Below are 21,982 nucleotides of genomic sequence, written 5' to 3'. Positions count from 1 at the left end.
GAGAACTTGTCTGAGGATTTGATCTAGGAAAGGAAGCCCGAGAAAGCTTCCGTGAAGGTAGGATTAAATGGCACCCTGAAGAATAGAGAAATATTAGCTACTTAAAATGAGAAGAAAAACAGCATGTAACAAGGCCCTCTGTAGAGCAGAATTCTGGTGTTATATAAGAGAAAAAGATTAAGTCCAGTTTGGCTGGATTGGGGCTGGAAAAGTTGGTAAAAAAAATAAATCAAATTCTGGGTTAGAACACATTAGTGAGTTTGTTAAAGACTGGTAGATCTCGCCAAATTTCCCTGTGTTCTTCTTCCACATACATATGAATGAAGGTTACATGAGTAATTCTTACCAGGAGACTGTGAGCAGCGCACTGCTGGCCAACTTAACTAACAAAGGGCTTACCTACTCCCTACTCTCTCCTTCAGCCATGCACCTGGAGATAAAGAACTCCGACTTTGGAGTAGCATGTCTGAACCAGCTCAGGTACTGAACTGTTGCTGGTGGGAAGGCGCCGATTTACACTCTCACTCATCCACTCCTCCTCTCCTGGGATTAGAAGATCCTCCTGTCAGAGTGTTATGCTGAAGCAAAACGAGTCAATCAGAGAAAGACAATCATCATAAGGTTTCGCTCATACGTGGAGTATAAGAAACAATGCAGAGGATCACAGGGGAAGGGAGGGAAAACTGAACGGGAAGAAATCAGAGAGGGAGACAAACTGTGAGTGACTCTTAACCATAGGAAACAAACTGAGGGTTGCTGGAGGGGTGGTGGGTGGGGGGATGGGGTAACTGGGTGATGGGCATTAAGGAAGGCATGTATGTGATGTGATGAGCATTGGGTGTTACATGGAACTGATAAATCACTGACCTCTACGTCTGAAACTAATGATGTACTATATCTTGGCTAATTGAATTTAAGGAAAAAGAAGGAGGAGGAAGAGGAGGAGAAGAAGAAGAACAAGAACAAGAAGAACAAGAACAAGAAGAAGGAGGAGGAGGAAGTGGAGAAAATGAGATCTTCTTGTCCCAAGTCTACTCATCATCCTCTTGTCCCATCCATTTCTCTCCCTTTGGAGAGCTTGCCCCATCAGTGATTCCATTGCTTTGCGTCATCTTCAGCTCCGGTTCTTGCTCCTAGCATCTTCTCCTCCACCCTCGATACAAGGATGGCAAACGGTATTATACCCAATCATAGAAAAGTTTTTACAAAGAAGGTATAAAGGCGAGGTGAAGGGGACACATTCTGAATCCAGATTGTCTGGATTTAAATCAGCTCTGGTCACTGGCCTCACTTTGTAATGTTCAGCCCGTAGTGTAGACTCTCTGGGTCTCAGTTGCCTCATTTGTAAAATATTAAGAATAAAAATACTTGGTTTTTGCTTGATGTAAGGACTAAATGAGAAAAATATATATATATATATATATGAAGTCTCTAGCACAGTAACTGACACAGCATAAGCTCTCCATAGATGTTAGCTATTATTCTTGTTTTCCTTATTAAATATTGATGAAGAAACAAAACCATAACGACACAACGAAAACAAATAAGAAAACAAAAAAATGAAACAAAACCTGCTCTCCCAGCTAAAGATATTGTTCGTTTCCTGGTCTAATCAAGACTTTTCTTTCTTTGATGTGCTAGAGCCCAACCTTTCCTGGACAGATACTGATCTAGATCGGAATGCCAGTTCCTTATTTTCGGGCCCTCGTGGTTATTTGTAAAAAATTGGCTCATCCAGTTTATTTATTATTTGTTTTTAACTGAGTTATTTTTCCAGTAAATCTTCGAAAGGCTGCCACTGGTTAATTATCAGCACAGGAACGGCCTTTCTGTTTGTGTGGCCCTCCTGTCTGCTTTGTGTCTTTTCTCCCCTCGCATCCCTACGGCCTGCACTTTAGTTGAAGTAAGTTTTTCCCTGTCTTGGCTCTTTCAGAAAGAACAGATGACCGCTCGCTCTAGAGACACAAAGATGAGATGTCACTAAATCTGTAACCCAGTTCAGCAACCCCTTCCTACCAATGCAGCTTAACGTCGTTGTTTCATGTTTCATGAAATTTGGAAAAGAAGGGCAACAGGAATCCTGAGTGGGAAGTATATTTTGGGGAGGAGGAAGGGATGCCATGAGGGAAGGAGTCGGGCACACTTGAGGCAAGAAGTGACATTTGAAATATGATTAGAATTTTCTCAGGAGGAGAGAAAAGCACATTCTAGACAAAAGGTCACTAGGACGCCCCAACCCCTCTCATGAGCTGTGGCCTCTCTCCGGTTGCCCGGGTAATGTATTGAAGGCACACACCAGTCAGGCTCACACTGTCTAAGGAAACTTTATTGACCTCATGATACACACTGGCAACACGAAATTAAGCAGTGTAACATCTCAAGCCCATCACAAAGGAAACCACTTTTACAAAAGTTTATAGAGGTTAAGGGCCCCTCCGCATTGCAACAGCTGTCACAATCCTCTCCCCATTGAGCAGCCCTGGACGAAAACCATAGCAACCCTTCTCCCGAAGCCAGCAGTGTGGCCCTGTCTCTGCAGAGGACAGGACTCACCTCCGACCAACCTGAGCTCCCTCATCCCACTCCCAGGGGGGATTTCATCCAGAAATGTCATGGGAGTCAAATAATAACATAGACCTGACTGAGGCTTGGGCCTTCCTGAGTCTTCATCTTGTCTGAGTTAGCTGCGATCTCTATTATACTTTAGGACACATCTGGAAAGTCATATATCACCCCGTGTACAGGAAAGGGCTGCAAATCAAGTGATATTCAAATATAAATCAAATGTATTCAGATATAAACATTCAGTACGTACGTGAGGAGAGTGAAGGACTTGGGACATTCAGCTTACAAGGAAAAGTCACAGAAAAAAATATCTCAAACACATCTCGCAAGTCTGGCCTGAAGACTCTCTCTGCTTCTTTTCTCGTCTTTTCCAGTTTTTCTCAAAGGTGCTTTGCAACCCCCCCCCCCCCCAGAGTTTTGTGAAGCCCTCATTCAGTGCTGTTGGGGGCCCGTGGGAGGGCTCCGACAATGCCAGTGAGAAACAGGTGAGCCAGGAATGATGAAGGCCAGTAAGTCTGCAAAGATGGTGAAAATCAACTGCACAAAACGCTCTGCATACCTTGGAAAAGAATTATTTTAGGTTCCTTAGCTCCCTGCTCACCACTAAGCAGAATGTTTTCTTCCCTTCCCTTCCCTTCCCTTCCCTTCCCTTCCCTTCCCTTCCCTTCCCTTCCCTTCCCTTCCCTTTCCTTTTTTTTTTTTTTTTAAGATTTCATTTATTTATTTGAGAGAGTGAGAGCAAGAGAGAGAGGGAGAAGCAGATTCCCCTGCTGAGCAGGGAGGTGAGCCAGGGCCTTGATCGCAGGACCCTGGAATCATGACCCAAGCCAAGCACAGAGGCTTGACTGACTGAGCCACACGGGTGCCCCACAGTGGAATGTTTCCTGAAGAAGAAAACGTAATGCTCTATGGATCGTGATTTCTAGATCAAATTAGATCAACACTGGAACTCTCACTCTCCTTGATGGATAGGACTGATTTGCACTTACCTCGTGCTTTTCGATAAAAATCTTTTCCAGTTAAACCCATCTTCTATCACTTTTCAAATCAGCTACCATCCTAGCTAACGGGTTATGATATATATATATGTAAAGAACGAGATAACATAAGAAAAAATACTCTGAGCACTACTAGGGGAGATAAATGTAAATAATAGTATGAAAAAGCATATCTCAAGTAAATTCTGTATCTCTTCAAGAAGGCAGTGTGTCTTATTTATTTTGCAATAATTGATTTTGGGATAAGACAAAAGACTGGATGTATTTTCTTCAATCTCAACACACTGTAACAAATCTCTAGCTAAACAAGCTGTCTTCCTTCAGGAGTAGGAAAATGAATCTGTTAATCTGAATATTACTGAACTTACTTCATTTTCCTAACTTTGTACATTCGTGTTTGAACGTGTTTGTGAATTTATTGCTCAGAATTATGCAGTATGGCTTATCAGCTGGCGACCATATCAATAGGTCTTACTGTGTTATTTATGTCCCTACACTGGCAAGATACATGTGATATTGGGCCCTCCTGTCCTCTTCCACGGTTTCGGAGAACACTTCATGTGCTTCTGATTCCCAAATTACTGTCTTTAAGAGTGGCCAACACTGGCTAATCTCTCATCAGTTCTGTTTCCAGGAGTCGCAGTTAGAATATATTTCCCCACCTCTCTTGCAGTTAAATGTGACCAAGTGATTGCATTGTCCCATCTGAGCAGGAATGCAGGTGACATGCACATCTTTCATGCTGGCCAAGCATGCTCTTCCTCCACGTCCTTCCTTTTTTGCAGCTTGAAGCTGAGGAGCCAATTTGACATCGGCAAGGCCACCAGTCAACTCTCAGTGACCTATTGATCAAGAATACCTGTCTGGAGCTTTGCATGAGAAAAAAAAAAAGTCTGCAATGTAAGGCAATGCAATTTCAGAGTTTACCTATTAAAACAGCTTGTACTGGGGATCCCGGGTGGCTCAGCAGTTTGGCACCTGCCTTTGGCCCAGGGCGCAATCCTGGAATCCAGGAATCAAGTCCCGCATCGGGCTCCCGGCATGGAGCCTGCTTCTCCCTCTGCCTGTCTCTCTCTCTTTCTATCATGAATAAATAAATAAAATCTTAAAAAAAAAAAAAAAAACCCAGCATGTGCTACCTTAACCAATCATCTGTCCCAACTCCTATCTTGAACTCCAGACCCATATTTCTGAATATCCACTTGGCTATGCTTTACTTAAGTCAAGTATAACATATCTAAAACTGAAACAATTATCTCTGTCTCCCAACACCCCTTCTCATTTTTTAAAAAAGATTTTATTTATTTATTTGACAGAGGCAGACTGCATGTGTGCATGTGCGTGCATGAGCGGGGAGAGGGGTAGAGGGAGAAGGACAGGTAGTCTCCCTACTAAGTGGAGACCATGGGGCTCGATTCCAGGTCCCTGACATCATGACCTCAGCTGAAGTCAGAAACCTGACCATCTGAGTCACCACTACTTTTCTCATTTTCCATTGCTTTCCACTCCCCTTACCAACCTAGGAATTTTGGTGCACCCTCTATATTAAACTGTGGTGTGCATACAAGTCAGCCAGCAGACTTGTTCTAACAGGGGCTCTACTCCCCCTCCAGGGCCCGGTAATTCTGATTCAGAGAGTCTGGGATGCAGACTGAGACTCTTAGGTGATGCTGATACCACCGATCCACAGACCACACTCTGCGTAGCCCTGCATGCACCCTCCTCCCCCAGATCATCTCACCTTCCAATCTGCTGAGTGCCCAGTAGTGTACCTCAGATTTATCTCTAAAATCTGTCTCCTTTCTGTTTGCACTTGGCCTGTTTTCAGCTTCCGTAACCTCTCACGTTGAATTGTTGCACTGGCTTTCACAAGTGATCTGTCTTCCTCAAACCCATTCTTCGCCCAACTGTCAGATTGGCTTTAAAAACTAACCAACCAACCACAAACCGAAACATTGTGTATCTGTGGTTTCCCCACTTCAAAATACTTAATATAATAATGAGTTTTCAATTTCTTCCTTCTTTTATTTATTTATTTTTCTTACACAGCACCACCCTCTCTTCAATAACATTTTTGTGGGTGAATAAGGTTTATCTCTGGAAAAATGAAATCTGAATGGGGACTGGGGTCCTGGGACTTATGTCCTACCTCATCTCACCCGTTTGGGAGTCTCTGGTGGGTCTCTTGATAAACCCTACAGCCTCTCAAAGCGGAGTTTGCAAATAAAAGATTGATTCCAATTTCAATATTTGTTTGAAAAAGTTAAAACAGGGGCACCCGGGTGGCTCAGTCGTGTAAGCATCTGCCTTCAGCTCAGGTCACGACCCTGAAATCCAGAGATCGAGCCCTGTGTCAGGCTCCCTGCTTAGAGGGGAGTCTGCTTCTGCTACCCCTTCCCCACCTCCCACCCTGGCTCCTATTCTCTCTCTTAAATAAATAAATAAAATCTTTAAAAAAATAAAAATAAAAAAGTTAAAATGTGAAGGCATGGCATTGATGACTGGACATAATCCAGCTTCAACTTAGGTGTTTGCTTTCATGTTCTTTCTCTTTCCTTCCGTGGGTATGAGTGCCACACCGGAGCCACACTGGATGCTCACAGTTATCAACCTTGCCACTGGTTACATGCTTTCCTATCTTGAGGACATCCTGTGCACACATTGCCCAGTGTAGCACGAATATCCCATCACCAGTAGAGCTCCTTCAGGTTCTCAGCCCCCTATCTTCCCACCACTCCAAGATAGAAATCATCATTTTCTTTTCATTTCCAATTGCATCCCAGTTGCAATTGTTGGTTTGTTTTCTGACTGAACCCTAATACAGTATAGCCCATGTCCCTGTATACTGTTATATAAATTCATCATTTTTGAATATAGACTATGGGCACCTCCATCTGCCATAAATATTTGCTGTGTGCTCTGGAGCAGGATGTGATGGTTAGCAATCATGATGATCCTCATAAATATTGTAGGATGATTTAGAGTAATTACAATAAATAATTTCCCATTATAACAAAGAAATTAAGTAGCATGTAATATTCCTGTCTATAATTATTGTAAGCCTTTTGTTTATAATAAATAAGGGGAAAGATAAATGAGTTGTTTTGGTCATTGAAGGGGAATTCTTTCTGACTGGAAATCTGTCTTTTAAGGAAATCGTTTATTTTAGCCATCACACGTGAAACATTATCACCACCGTGGCCTCAATGAATATGACACTGGAGGAAACACGCCCATTCTACATATTCCTGGGGTGTGACAAATAGAGTTCTTTTGCCAAGAGAGTCACATGTAAATTTAATTCTCTTTCAATCTTATTGGACACCAGTGGTTCCTCTGTGACCAGTTCTAGCAGCCAATGATTGATGAATTAAGAAATATCCTGTGCTGGAAATGAATACTTTTTTCCCCTTAATTTGGAACAACATGCCCTATACTTCAGTGCAAGACTTCTTAGTGTGGTGCCATTATATCTTAGCACGAAAGGTAAATGTTACAGACCTGACAAGTTGTCTCCAAGAAAGCTTGAAGTTAATTCAAAACAGGAATACCTCTTCCCTAGTAAATGTAAAATTGCCACAATCCCTAATGTTCTCACTCCCACATGGATCATTAATTTCCAATAGCATTAGTGGGAGCTACACAGAACCGAGGAAGGAATAGGATCCCCAAAGTTGGAAGACCCATTCTGTTCAGGGAATAAAATATATGGTGCTTTTGCATTTTCTGACTTAGGAAGGTAGAGATTATTGTTTGTCTTTCCTTCTTTCCTTCTTTCCTTCCTTCCTTCCTTCCTTCCTTCCTTCCTTCCTTCCTTCCTTCCTTCCTTCCTTTCTTTCTTTCTTTCTTTCTTTCTTTCTTTCTTTCTTTCTTTCTTTCTTCCTTTCTTTCTCTCTCTCTCTCTAACACACTTCACATCACATTAAATGTATCAGTTTGAATACATGGCGCAACCTGCATTGTTTTCTTCGGGCTTCCAAACATGTGGGACCATTTATGCTGTTCCTAGCATAGCACTTTCCACATGAATAGTGTTTACGGTGCTTAGTAAAGTTTGTCTCTTTAAATTTTGAATTGGTTGCCGGTACCAAGCTGGTGCATTCTAAGCAATAACTTTCCATCAACTGATCCAACGGCATTCTTTCTCCCTTTTGAAAATCATGGCTGATTAGAAGTCTAATGCAACAGCTGTTAGTGATCATGTGATTGATATGTTTTTAAAGACAGATGTGGAGTATTAAAAGCAGAGCCCTTCAGATTTCTCTGTAGTCCATGAATATTTTTGAATGGCTGCTACTTTCATTCTCCCTTCTCCATTCGACTTTTTCTCCTTTTTTTCCCTCTTCTTGTCTTATCTTGTTCTTTTTTTTGTATTGTCAAGCCAGAAGTAGCTTTAGTAAACTGAATTAGTTAGAAATATATGCGATACCCTTCATTCTCCAAAACAAGTACTGGAATACAATCCACTTTTGATGGTAAAGAGCTTTATCAATTCCTTTTTAAGAAAACGTATTTAGGTTCTGACTAAGAACACAGAAACAGTGGAATCCAGTAACCATGTACTGCTCCAGCTAGGGAGTTTCTAGATGGCCTAAATAGCCCTAGAACAGAACATATGTTAATTAGAAACCGTATGTCTAAGTAACTCCAACTTTCCATGTTATGGTTTCTTGACGTAGTCTTTCCCGAAATAACCCTCACATTAGAAATGTTTAAAAGACGTAGCAAATACATTATATTGAACTCTTTTTGAATGTTTCAAACCATCTTGCTTTAATGGCTTTCACACATTCAGACTTAGTTAATGCTGGTCCCGATCCAGTGGATCCTATGCTGAAGTTCTTCTGTCTGAATTTATGACAAGAGGGTGATGTTAGTGATATCTCAGGAACTGCTTCATCTGGCAGGACCCACTAGAGGGAAGAAATCACACCATGAAAACGAGAAACAATACTGCGTATAGAGATAGAACTGCAGAGAGTGTTGGAAAACACTTCAGAGAGAGTATTTAAAACACTCTATTAAAGCGCTGAGGAGTGAAAGGTGATTAATCAACATAAGCCACAGAGCCCACAGGAATTGCAGGACAGGACATTTACCATGGTGGTTGGAACCTTATAGCATTCCAGTTTGGGCAATCCCATAGGGTCCCGCCCCTTTCTAGTGGTTACCCAGCAAGAGCCCAAAAGCCATTAGCTAAGCCCAAATGAAATCACCATGAAAGTCAGAAGGTCTGGTCTCTTGGTAAATACTGTAGGGTTTATGTAGTACCCTTCACCCTTAACTGATCTGGGGAATGTCCCAATATCATTCTCACTTCATATACAGAGAGTGAAACTTATACAGAGAGAGTAACTTATCAAAGTGAATGAATAACTTAAGATTGCTGTGAATAAAGGTATATCATTAAAAAGTAAGTTATGGGGGTGTCTGGGTGGTGCAGTCGGTGAAGTGTCTGACTCTTGGTTTAGTGATCTTATGGGTTGTGAGATCAAGCCCCACATGGGCTCTATGCTCAGTGTGGAGTCTGCTTCTTCCACTACCCCCCTGCTCTCTCTCTCTCAACTAAACAAATCTTGTTTGTTTTTTTTTTTAATAGTTTATTTATTCATTTGACAGAGAGAGCGCAAGCAGGAGGAAGGGGCAGTGGGAAAGGGAGAAGCCTGATTCGGGGCTCCTGGGATCATGACTTGAGCTGAAGGCAGATGCTTAACTGACTGAGCCGCCTAGGTGCCTTACATAAATATTTAAAAAAAATAAAATAAAAAGCAAGTTACCCATTTTTCTCAGTCCTTAGAAAACAAGTACACATTCAGCTCAGGGGGGGAACGTACACATTCAGCTCAGGGGGGGAAAATCAGTAGTCTTGCTCTTTCCTCATCAGCATTCAGAAGCTGTGTGCAATTTACATGGATTTCACATCTCTACTCATGTCATTACTATTATCCTCAGCATCGAAATTAGTTTTCATTCAGTCTGCATGAATTTAGAGCACTTTTCAAAAATTTCCACAACCTTTTTATGTCTATCGGTTTTGTTTTGACATGTGCAATATTTGGTCTGGGACTAATAACTTATTGTTGTTCTCCAGATATAAGGAGAAGTAATCGTCAATAAGACCATTTTCACCAACAAATGTTGATTGAGTAGGACGCCATTCCAGGAGTATGTTATCAAAGAATATGCTCAGGGGGGCATCTAAGCCAAGTCTGAGCTCTGCAAGAAACCATTTCCAACCTGATCAATGAGTATACTTTATTCTGAGCATTGGTTAATCTACATCAATTTCCTGGCACTTTTAGTGAGGTTGTGGCCTCTTAAAGCATGTTAGCTGGGAAATCAAATGCTTAAGAATATGATTTATATTTAAGGATTGTACTAAACAGCACAAACATTTGATTTTTCTGCAATTTTCGGGGAATTTAATTTAAATATAATCCTAAACTGCAACATTTTGACTATAGCTAATACACTCTCTTATTGTTCCTATTCAAAGGTTCCTTTGATTTCAATCAATGAAGAATCCAAAATACTTAACCTCTGTTCCATAGCTGATCATGTTTTTAATCACAAGCAAAGAAGCCAAAGAAATCCCCCTTTTCCACAAACAACTTTATTTACTTTAGCAGGTTTGTTTGCATGCTAAAAATCCAAAATGGAACAAAACAAAACTCGTGACTGCTATTAAAACTAGTTTAATTCAGAGTTTGTCAATCTCGGCAATATTGACATTTGGGGCTGAAGGAGTCTTTGCTGTAGGGGTTTTTCCTGTTCATAGAAGGTTCTTTGGCGGCATCCCTGACCTCTATCCACTTGATCCTGGGCAAGCATTGTTAAAAGATAAACTGAGGCATATTAAACATTTTAAGACCTTATTTGAACAAAAATTGATTCAGATTGGGCAGCATCTAAGCGAACAGATAGAAAAGAGCTCCAAGTACAAAAGGAAAAATTTTTGTAAGCAGAAGGCAGCAGGAACAAAGAAGTGATACTAGGCAAAAAATTGGGTTGGTTGTTGCAGGGTTACTTTCCTTCAAGGACTGGCAGGGGCCTACCAGGCAGATTACCCTTGAGTGCCCCTCAGGTGATTCCTGGTGAACTGGTTTAAGATTCCTTTTCTAGGGGATCTGAAACTACAGTGAAGTTAAATCTTATTTTCGGTTGGAGTTTAGCAAAAGAAACTCCCTTTTGGGCCAGTTGTATTGTTTTGTTGTTGTTGTTTGTTTGTTTTTAACAACTCCCAAGTTGTGACATCAGGAATGTCTCCAGACGGTCCCAGTGTCTCCTAGGGACAGATGCACCTCCCCAGGCTGGTGACCACTGGTCTGATATGTAATTTCTGTCTTCAGTGCTCAATGCTGGTATCTTCCCTGCACATATGGCATCTACATTGTCAGGGTACTTCAAGACCACTGGCCCGATGGGTGCATGGATTTCTGAAGTGAAAGATCTGACTTTAATTTCTGTCCTTATATCACTAATCCTGAGCAAAAATTGCTCCCAAACCTCATCATAGATAGTTTCAGAAACAGTCACTGACTAGGTTTAGGCAATCAGGCTTAAGCTTCAGGGGTTTTTGTTTGTTTGTTGAGTTATAGAGCTGAATGCTAAAATAATAAACAATAGTTCCAGAAGTTAGGATTTCTTGTGATTTAACATGTGTATATACTAGAAAAGTTAAAATGTGCAAATCTCAATTAAAAACACCAAATTATAAAAGTTTGATAAATTTAGGCAAGTGTCAAAATAGAGGAGAAAAACTATGATTTTTTTTCTAATAGCAAATACTTATAATTCATTTGATTTCTATGTAGTTTTAGTTTTAGTATTCTATTAAAATATATCACTATATTTTACAGAGCTACAAGGGGTGTCCCACCCAAGTCTCATCATTTCGTTAAATAAAACAGCAATAAACTCGAATTTTTCTCTGGTTTCACCCCATATTATAACAAAATCCACTTGATACATTTACGAGAATGAAGCTTGTACACAAAGAGCCTCTTGCCTTTTTGCAATTCTCCAACAACAGATGCATATAAGTCTTGGATAAAAAACAGTGCTTTGAAAATCTAAAGTCAAGCAGCTGTTTTGCTGGAAGCCAGTGCATTCTGAGCTGGATTTGAGAAATCTGGATTTTATTACTTAATGCAAAATTAATCTCAGTTTTTCCATCTGTAAAATGGTAAAAATATCTGCCTTGAAAATGTTTAGGGAAATAATGTGATCATCGTGATGCGTGAGCTATGCTTTCAACTCTCCCAAAGAGAAGCAATAGTCATTGTGTTTTTATGTTTGCACACGTAGACTATGCCAAATAACTTTACAATGTTGAACTTATCTGCTTAATAAATGTCCTTTGATGATTGTGAGAATTCTAATTAAGTCAAAATGTCATTACACTGGTGTTACTATAAAGTTGGCGTTTTAAAATGCAAGTTCATATTGCTCATTCTGTAACTTTGGGTTGGGTGGAAAAGGCCTGCTTTTTTATGATCTGGAACAATAAGAGTGAAATCAGGTATGGTTTATATTCACATAACGAACAATGCTTGATATGCCCACTTATGATTGTTGATTGTTTCCCTGTTGGTCGTAGTCACAGGGTTTATCCGTTGCTTTTTTGATGGCTCCATTCATTCCAGTTTGGGAATAGTGCTCTCAGACTAATCATGTTCAAATTGGAGAACAGAAAGGCTCAGATGCATTGCTTTGGGTTTTTGTGGACAGATAGTGAATAAATGGATGAGAAGAGGCAATACCAGGAAGATATTTTATATATATTAAAATTATATGTGTTTTGTATATACTGTATTCATGTACTATTATATAAACATCATATAAAATTACATTTTATATAAATTTACATATAAATATATAACATAAATAATACATGTGTATATACATGATATACTTGTATGTCTATTTATATGTTTTACATATTAGCTAAAAGTTGCATTCTTACCGTGCTGCCCTGATGCATATGATAGGAGCTTAGTGAATACTTGTTGAATTATTTATCAAATGAATCAAAAGTGAAGACTATGTATGCAAAATGACAACCACTATTAAAATATAGGGAAGCTATGGGTTCTGGTAAAACTCAGAATCCTGGCTTTAATTTTGGCTCTGGGTTTCATTGCCTACCGCTTCGAGAGTGGTCTTTGTTATTAAGATATAATCTTTCCAGAGTCTCACCTGAATGCCCAATTTTGCTCCATGGCTGGTCCGAAAATCTGGCATCTCTCAGCAGTGCACAACATCTGGTGTCTCCATTCAGCACCACGCAGTGCTAAGCCTGCTTAGTCCTGCTTATGTGTGCGGAACCTGGCTCTCAGGTCAGAGCCTGAGAGGGAGCCCCATGAAAACTGCAGACACCTCTCCCTCTGGGTAACCCCTCCTTCCTGATACGTTGCCCCACAAATTCCAGCTGTCTCATCTGCCCAGACTCCACTCTCAGCCTCCTTCCTAGAACGAGCCCCTATTCTCCACCTGGCCTCTACCTCCCTGACTTCTGAAGGATGGGAAGGTCCTCCATGTTTCAACCAGGTTTTGCATGGAGGTCCTTTTGTGTATCTCCTTCTCTCAAGGATCACCCCCTTCTGTTTTCCCTTTTCCAATCTGTTACAGTGTTGCTTTGCACATTTTATTCAGTTTTAAAGTTATTTTCTGCAGCAAGGAGTGAGTAGGTGATCTGGTCCGGGAGCAGCACTCCATCATGTCTGGAAGTGGAAGTTGAATGTTCCGTTGTTGGCTGTTAGGTCAGATATAGTGGACTACTACAATTCCCATTTACTTGAAGATCTTGATGAGGATTTATCTAAAGAAAGTTCCCCTCTTTGCAGGTAAGAATTGTACTTTCATCTCTTAAAAATCAGAGCAAAGTTGATGCCGTTGTATCTGGGCAAGTGCTGTGTACGTGCACATTTCTTCTTTGTTCTGCCTCACTCGAGTTGATCTTTTCTCCTTTATTTGAAATGATAACTGAGTATGGCCTTTGAGCATAAGAATAGCAAGGGCGAGGCCTAAAAATCAATGCAAATAAAGGAAAATAAAGCTCTCATGAGAGGCTGGATTCTTCAAAAACAAAATTGTTTGACCTGTACATAACCAATGGAGGCAGATTAAGTAGTTGTAGTAAAATAAGTCAAAGAGAATTCTGGTTTCTTCTTGAATTAACCTTCCGTCTGACGTGTTCATAATGTCTGCAAAAGGCAACAGATGGTATTAGAACGGTAAGTTACATTAAAATATGTGTTCCAATGGGAGTATTATGTTTATGTATTTATTTAGTCACAAGTTTAAAAATAAAGTCACCCAGCATGGCAGGTGCAGCTTACGTATAAACTCATAAGCCTGCAGGTCTATTTCAGATTTTAGGAAAGAAGATCCCACATGAGGACTGATAAAGCTGACACGGCCTTCCATAAAATGCAGATCTTTTGACAGTGAGTTGTTTCTACCCAAGAGTTAATAATCTCCTTTGGATGAGGAAATAATATAAGGCTACCAAGTTGCCTTTGGTCATGCATAGATCTTCATTTGTTTCCTGGAATTTGAAATGGATTGGAATGAATTCATCCATACTTGTGTTTCAAGGAACCTTGATGAGTTTAAGGATTTAACCTGGAGTCATGGAACACAAAACTTCCTGGCTCACAGTACAATAAATATATTTTCCTGGACTCAATAATTCAGTATAATTAGAAGCATGAAATAACCAGCTAACTAGCTACAGGGAGACAGCGTAACAACTGGTTTCTGCTCACATGAAAGAGCTTTGACAGTAGAATCCGAAAACTTCCAAGAACCAAGACCATACATGGTCAGATCTTGGGTGGTCATAATGTCAAGGCATCTTAGGTTCAGGAGAGACTCACATATCTCCTGTTTCAACTCAGTGCTAGTTCCTTGCCAAATGGTTCCCAGCCCATTGAAGTTTTTAGAAATCTAGAAAAAAAAAAGTGCCTTATGGTAAGGCACATGATTTTAGAGGAAAAGCATGAAACAGAAATTACTGAGTTTAATTTAAACTTTCTTACTTCCTAGTTTTCTCACCTGTCAAATGGATTTAACAAAGTGTGCCTCTTAATACTGTTTGCGCTATTTCTGAGAAGATGAAATGAGAAAGTCTGTATTGCTTCTTCAAATGGAGGAGATAAATACCATCCTTATTTTTAGTAAACAATAAAGAAACTGAAGCTCAGGGGTGGTAAAAGAATTGCTCCATGTCCCACAGGTAGAGAGGCCGAGCTCATATGCCACGTCTTCCGGAACCCTTACCCTTCGTAGATGTTTAAAAGGTGCTTGGAGTGTTCAGAGTAAGTTCTCCACGTGGAGTGAGTCCTACTGCTGTTTCTCCTATGTAAGAAATTGGCCTCTAGCCTCCTCAGACCACTTCACACGTCTTGCTGTGAGTGGGAAGTAGTACAGGCTGGACACGTCAAATTCCCATTTCAGCATTTTCTTTCTCAGGCCAAGTCCTCATTAAATGGAAGTTTATGCCCCAAATTGCTCCATAGCATAGTGGTTAATCACAATGCCATTGTGTTCGATGCCCTAGTTCAAGCCCAAGATCTCCCGCTCGCTGCGTATGCCACCTTTGGAGAGTTATTTCATCTCCCCTTTTCTGCTTTTCAGTGAAGATAATACTCAAGTCACAGAGTGCTCACGTGGATTACATCTGATGATCCCTCTGACTGGGAGTGATCAGAACAAAGTGTTGGATAAACGCTGGTTGTTCCTATCATTTCCCTGAAGCAGGCACAAAACAGGGGCAGGCTCTGTGAGGTACTTTCCAAGTGGTAAGACAGGAAGATGGCCTACCGATGAGGCTTTCTTTTCTTAGAACGAGGGACACTCTTTCTTCATAGGGTCCTGCCTTTCTGTAATCTTCTATGACAACAGTTACCATGTGCCTGGTACCAAGAAGGTACAAGCCATGAAGGATGCAGTTGAGGAAAAGCTTCAAGTCTGTTCACAGATACCTCTGGGATCAAGCCTCCTTGGTTAGTGTGTCCTGTTGGTTTCCTGACTTCTTGGACTTAAATTAGCAGAGCTGAGAAGCCTTCAGATGTAGGAATAATGAATATATCAGAAGCACTCACATATACTCATTCTTTGGGGTTATCTGACAGATTCATGACTCTCCTGACTAATCATTTTCCTTGCAAAATGCATTTTCTGACTGATGCTCAAGACCCCAACGACGTCATGCTACAGATGACTGTGGTAATTTCAGCACATAGTAATTCACTGGCCACATTCATTTTTAATATATTAATTTCATATTTTCATGTTCATCCAGAAAGACTAACCGTTTCTGATCACAGCCTGGAACACATGTCTCTAATAACAGCTCGTGTTGTGCCAATTTTTTTTTTTTAAACATAAAGATACACGGGTTGTTGAGTAGTTTAGATATTCTGAGATTAAACTGATGAGATCAGGCAAGCCTGACTGCTTTGTTTTCTAGAAGTCAAACAGACTGCAAATTTACAGGATATAAGTAGTTCAGTTAGACAGCGAGGCACCACCAGGGAGACAAATGCTTATTAAGTTCATGGATTAATGCAGAAGCGGTGTGGAGAACGCTGGTGCAAGGGCTGAGTCTTTCAGCTGAATGATTTGAACATCACAGTTGTGGTTGTAGTGACAGGCTGCCGGCCGGCACAAACACAGCCAGTGTGCAGGGCACTTAATAAAATCCCTACAAATTAGTTTTGCTTTTGTTTGTGTGCTGATAGTTTGCTGTATATGAGAATTTTTTACATGAATTTCTTCAGCTCTCTCAGACTAAGATACGTATGCGAGCAAAGCTGATTTAAGCGGGATTCTAAGGTAGCAAACGAGGTTTTGAATTAATCATAGGGAAAGATGGTGAACGGTTCACGGCCAAAGTTACTTTTTCCCCTAATTTTTAGGTGGCTGGCAGATAATAAATAACCTTTCTTTTCATGTTGCATGGAGTTAGCCTTTAAGGAAGAAAAAAAGAAAACAAAGAATATTCTGAAAATTGAGGGTGAATTACTTTTCTAGCCAGTCTTTGTTTTCTTCCTTTTTCTTTTACTTACTCCCTTTCATTTTATGCTTTTTGTATTATTTTTCTTCCTATGTGTCTTTATTTTGATTTTGTCTTTAATCCCATCCATACCTTATTATGCTAAATGTTTGCCTATGCCCCCTGCCCCAAATGATGAAGCACATTTGGATGGAGGAAAAATGAGCTTGTTGACTAAAGAATCTGGTTCTACGTGCAGCTCTAACATGAAAGTGTTACCTGGGATCATGGGCTGAATAGTGTCCCTTCTCGCTAAATTCATTCATTGGAGTCCCACCCCTCCTTAGTACCTCAAAATGGGACTGTATTAGAAGATAGGGCCTTGAAGATGTGGTCACATTTAAAATGGGGAATTTAAGGTGAACCCTAATCCAATATTTATGGTGCTTTTATAAGAAGAGGAGATTAGGACACAGGCATGCACAGAGAAGGACCAGAAAGACCATGTGCAGACACAGGAAGAAGGTTGTTTCTCAGAAGAAACCAACACTTCTGAGACCTTGATTGTGAACTTTTAGCCTCCAGAATCGTAGAAAAATAAATTTCTGTTATCTCAGCACACAGCCGGTGTACTTCAGTAAGTAGCCCTACCAAACTAATGTAACTGGTTTAATATATCATCGTTTCTTCACAAGACTCAAGGTTGCACGGATAAAACATTATTCTATTATTCGTTCAGTCAACAAACAGATGCCAAGATACATCTCATCACAGTAACCAAGACAGGAAGCTAGGGATTCCTACCCTCGTGGAGCTTACCAAAATATTACATGCAAAGTGCTTTGTAAATAAAATTGTTAAACACACTTACTCTATTATTGGAAATGTTTTTCTTTTCAAAAGCATTAATGGAAAGGGCTTGCATCAATAGGGCAGTCAAATTCTAAAGCTTGAGATTATTACATGTATTTGTCTCCATAGTAATGGCTCATTGAGCACTTAGTATTTCAAAAGCTTTATTAGCAATAGTTTATTTTCGTAATACCATAAATGGGTAGCCGTTCATTCTTTCCTCATTATACAGATAGGAAAAGTGGGACAAAGAGAATTGAAATAACTGGCCCAAGATCACACGGCTAAAAATAGCCACAAGTAACAAATCAACATGTGGAAGTTGAAAACAAAATCATAACACCATAAACCCAGCAAGTAATGAAGAGTTGTCAGAAGTAACAGTTGGAGGGAGTCTTCCAGTGAGCCAGGCTCTGACCTTGGCCGCGTGGGCAGCATATTTCAAATACCAAAAACATGGTCAATGAAAAGAATATGACTAAACTGGGAAAAGGGTGAGATATGTTGTGTCTGCTGATCATTTTAAAAATGCATCTGCAGGAGTTGATGCAGAAAGAGAATGGAAACGAGGCAGCAAAGGAAACAGTGCAGCATAATCATATAACCAGCAGAAAGTTTAGTACAATGTGACATATGCCCCCCAGGACTTTGTCAATGGGGCTTTTTAAATATCAGGTGACAGAGAGGAAGGAGCAAGACTATCTAATGGTGGTCTCCAATCTTGCCTCCTCCAGAGAATCACTTTATAAAAATGTTCAATTTCTGATCATTCTGAATTCCTAACTGGCGAATGAAAGAGAAGATACCAGAGCTTAAATATGGATTGAGTAGAAGACCTAGACTTTAGCTATATAACTAAAACAATATTAAACAATCCTGCTAAGAATGCATTCTGGAGCATGTGTGTTTATGTATAAATTCCTTCCTATTTAAAACAAAAAATAAAACAATGACAAACATCCAAAGACCGCATTGGTTGGTTTTGAATAGGTAGCAAAACTGTAAGTCCATTTTCCTCTACGACAATTTTTTCTTCTCATTCAAAACTAAATAACTTAAGTCTTTGGAACTTAAGGGCACTATAAAGTGCCCTAAAGTGCCCTAAATTATTTTAATCTTTCAAGTAGTATAAGCATGATATCAATGTTCAAGAAACTCAAATATTGCAAAACTGAAAAAATGCTATGCATAACACATGACGCATTTTCCGTTTACGGAAGTGTTAGCTTTCCTATGGGGCTGATTTGTTATTGCTTTGCAGGAAGCCAACTTCATGCACCTGTATTGAACAAATACTGTGCTTTCTAGACTTTCTAAAAACCATGAAACTTCAAGTTTAAAAAATCGTACAAATAATCCAAATAGGTAATACAAATAAGAGAGAAGTGAAAACAGTCACCATGTATTGGGAGCAAATGAAGGACAAGCTTGGCAGGGGTTGTTGAACAGTTGAGGATAATACAATGAGCAGAATATGGTGGTTTTGCTGCTTTGATTGGGGCAAATTTAGCCCGAGTTTGTAAGAGAGCTGGACTAGGAAGACATTTAATACTAATCTCTTTATATGAAGATAGTCAATCCGTAATGGCACTTGTTTATGACACGATTTGACTTTTATCCAATGTCAGTGGTCAGAGCCCTTACTTTTCTTATGGTACCACTTTGTTCAGTTTTCATAAAAATGTTACTGTAGTTGATTGCTTTTTTTGGTACTAGTTATTTGAGGCTTTCTCTGCAAGAGGATTGTACTCCTTGCCCCATCAAATTCAGACTTGGCCATGTGATTTGTTGTGGCCAATAAAATGGGAGCGGAAGGGAAGAGTTCTTCTTTCGCTTACAGGGCCCTTGTGTGGTTTCACCATTTGCTCTTTTCCTTTGATTTGAGAACGGCGTATCCTTGAGAGAGAGAGAGAGAGGGGCTGCTCCTTCGGTCTGGGCCCAGGAATGAAGAAAATGTGAAGCAGACACAAAACCAAACCCTGCTGGATGTGTAATATATATTTGAAGAAAACCTTGTTGTTGCTGTTGTATGCCACTGATAATGTGGGGGTCATTTATTACTGAGTATGATCTACTTTAAGTTGATTGATACAACTTTCCAAATAAAGTATCTGATTTGGTCCAAGTATGGTTCAGATACTAAAATGAGTCACATGACCTAGGTCCAACGTTTGTTCTGGTTCTCCTTTCTTCCTTCTTTCTTCCCCTCTCAACTGTTTTCTGTGACCTGTTATGGATTGTAACCTCGGTTGGTACATTTATAGTCCTTTAGTATATCTAGCAGAGTTCAGTAGGGGTCCTCACATAAGTAAATATTTATTTAAAAGAACTATAAAAACAGGATTAGAGTTAATCCGATCTGATGCCCTCATTGCACGTAGGCCTGTAAGCTGAAGTCCAGAGACACACATTGCTTTGTCCAAGTTCCTGCAGCAAGGGAGTGACACAAAGTAAACTAGAAGGCTAATATCAAGGCTTTTGGTCCAAGACGGTTTCTATTAGAGGCTTCAGCCTCCTCAAGGAATTTCAAGATGCTGCAATGAGCTCTGACACAATATTTTTGTCTTTTAAACATTTGGAAAATGACTCATATATATAACAGACACAGCAGGAAAACAGGCATGAAGGATTTAGGGAACAAAATTATAACTTCTCGGTCTGTTTCCAGGAATTGAGAAGAGACACTGGAGAAGCAGGAAGGCAAGCAGAGTTGGCTACCTACCCTTGCTGGATTAAATAGGAGAGCTCATCAAAACAAACTCTGTGGGGCCCATGAACACATGAATCTTCCCATCCAGATATTTCTCCCCCGCAAAAGTAAAAGGTGGTGGTACAAATGTACAGTGAAGATCCATTTTCTGGTTTCACTTCACCTGGGAAAATTAAACTTCTCTTCTCCCTCTGATTGTTATTATAAATGTGTTGGCACCATTATTTTTCTACTCTTCTCTTCTCCTTCATTTCTCTTATACTATATTATTTTATATAAAATGACATGGATCTGCCCTTAAATTTTGTGCCTTCTTCCAGAGAATCAGACCATGAGAATCACCATGACAAGTTTATTAAGAATCCATGGCCAGGACCTCCAAGTTCTGTCAGTAAAGGGCAATGCTCTGGCTCATCCCCGGTCTCATTGCATTCTCTTCCAAGGTCCAGTTCGAGTAAAAATAGAGATTAATGCATTTTTCAGAGGCTTCCCAGTCACCAACCTTCTGATTTTCTTCAAGGACCCTGGCTCATGCTGTCTCCTTCCTCAGTCTATGCCTTATGAGGATACATCCTCAAATTTTACAAGTAATGCAGACTGAGTTTTATTACCCAAATGAAAGGTCCATTTTATTGAAGTCCAGTATAAGATGAGGTAAGGCAGGAAAAAAATATTTCTAAGTTAGCAAAAACTTAAACCCAACAGACTTTAATATTTAGGAATGTTTTAAAGTGTGTGCTTTCCCTTTATAAAGTATTATTCCAGTCATGCCATTCCACATACCCCAAACTGTTAATGACCCCAACTGCCTTTGCTAATAAGCACACCCTTCTTATTCTGGCATTCTGGAATCTCCAGAGCACAGCATATCTGATTTTTATATGCCCCTGCTTTCTCAGGCTAGAATCAATGTGTTATTCCCCTACCCCCCTACACCTTCCCTTCCCACAACCCCTTGCTATCTCTGAAGGAGTTAAAGAATGCGTTCCTTTTTCTTTATATTCACTTGCATGACACATATACATCACTGCCATTTCTCCCCTAGATTGGGAAATAGCCTCTTAACCACATCAGATCTTGCCCCCTTCCAACCCATCTGCAATCCATAGACTCATTTTTTTGAAAGTATAACTTCTATCAAGTCAGCCTTCTGGATAAACCATCAGTCTTCCCCTAGACATTAGGGTAAAATCCTACAAGTGGTCTCCAAGTACTGATTTCATGTAACTCCTTTCTAAAACACAGCTTCATCTTCCTTCTCTCTTCTGAGCTCCAGCCATACTGGATTTCTCTCAGATCTTCAAACAAACTGTGTTTTCTCTCACTCCAGGGTTTTCATACATTATTTTCTTTGGCTGGAATGTTTCTTCCATCATCTTCCCCTTATGTGTCCTTCAGGTCTCAATTTCCTCTAGGTATCTCTGGCCAAATGCTTCACCCAGTAGAATCTTACACATTTCAAAGTATTTATTATATATATATGTTTAATAGAGTGGAAAGGGAGGTATCCATCCTGTCTATAGATATGTCTCCAGCAGCTAACAAAATGCCTAGAATGTAATAGCTACTTAAAAGCACATTTGGTGTGTGGCTATTTTATAAAATTGTCACCATGTTGCTCAGATTTCATTATAAATAATCCTTTTCATAAGGCCTTTGCAAAGGGAAAATGATTAGCTGGGGTGTGGTGGGAAAGGGAAGGAAAAATAGAGGAGCAGGAGATTTGTAGTGATAAAGATGTAGAGGATGAGCACAACAAAGTCCAAAGAAAGTTGTGCTTATGGTAAATAAACCTTAAAGAGGAGAAAATGCAAAAGGGGATATTGACCCAAAAAGGGAGGATGACAAAAAGGACTC

The sequence above is a fragment of the Canis lupus genome, chromosome 7 (assembly GCF_011100685.1).
Source record: "Canis lupus familiaris isolate Mischka breed German Shepherd chromosome 7, alternate assembly UU_Cfam_GSD_1.0, whole genome shotgun sequence".
Lineage (NCBI taxonomy): Eukaryota > Metazoa > Chordata > Mammalia > Carnivora > Canidae > Canis > Canis lupus.
Note: the sequence above shows the minus strand (reverse complement) of the source record.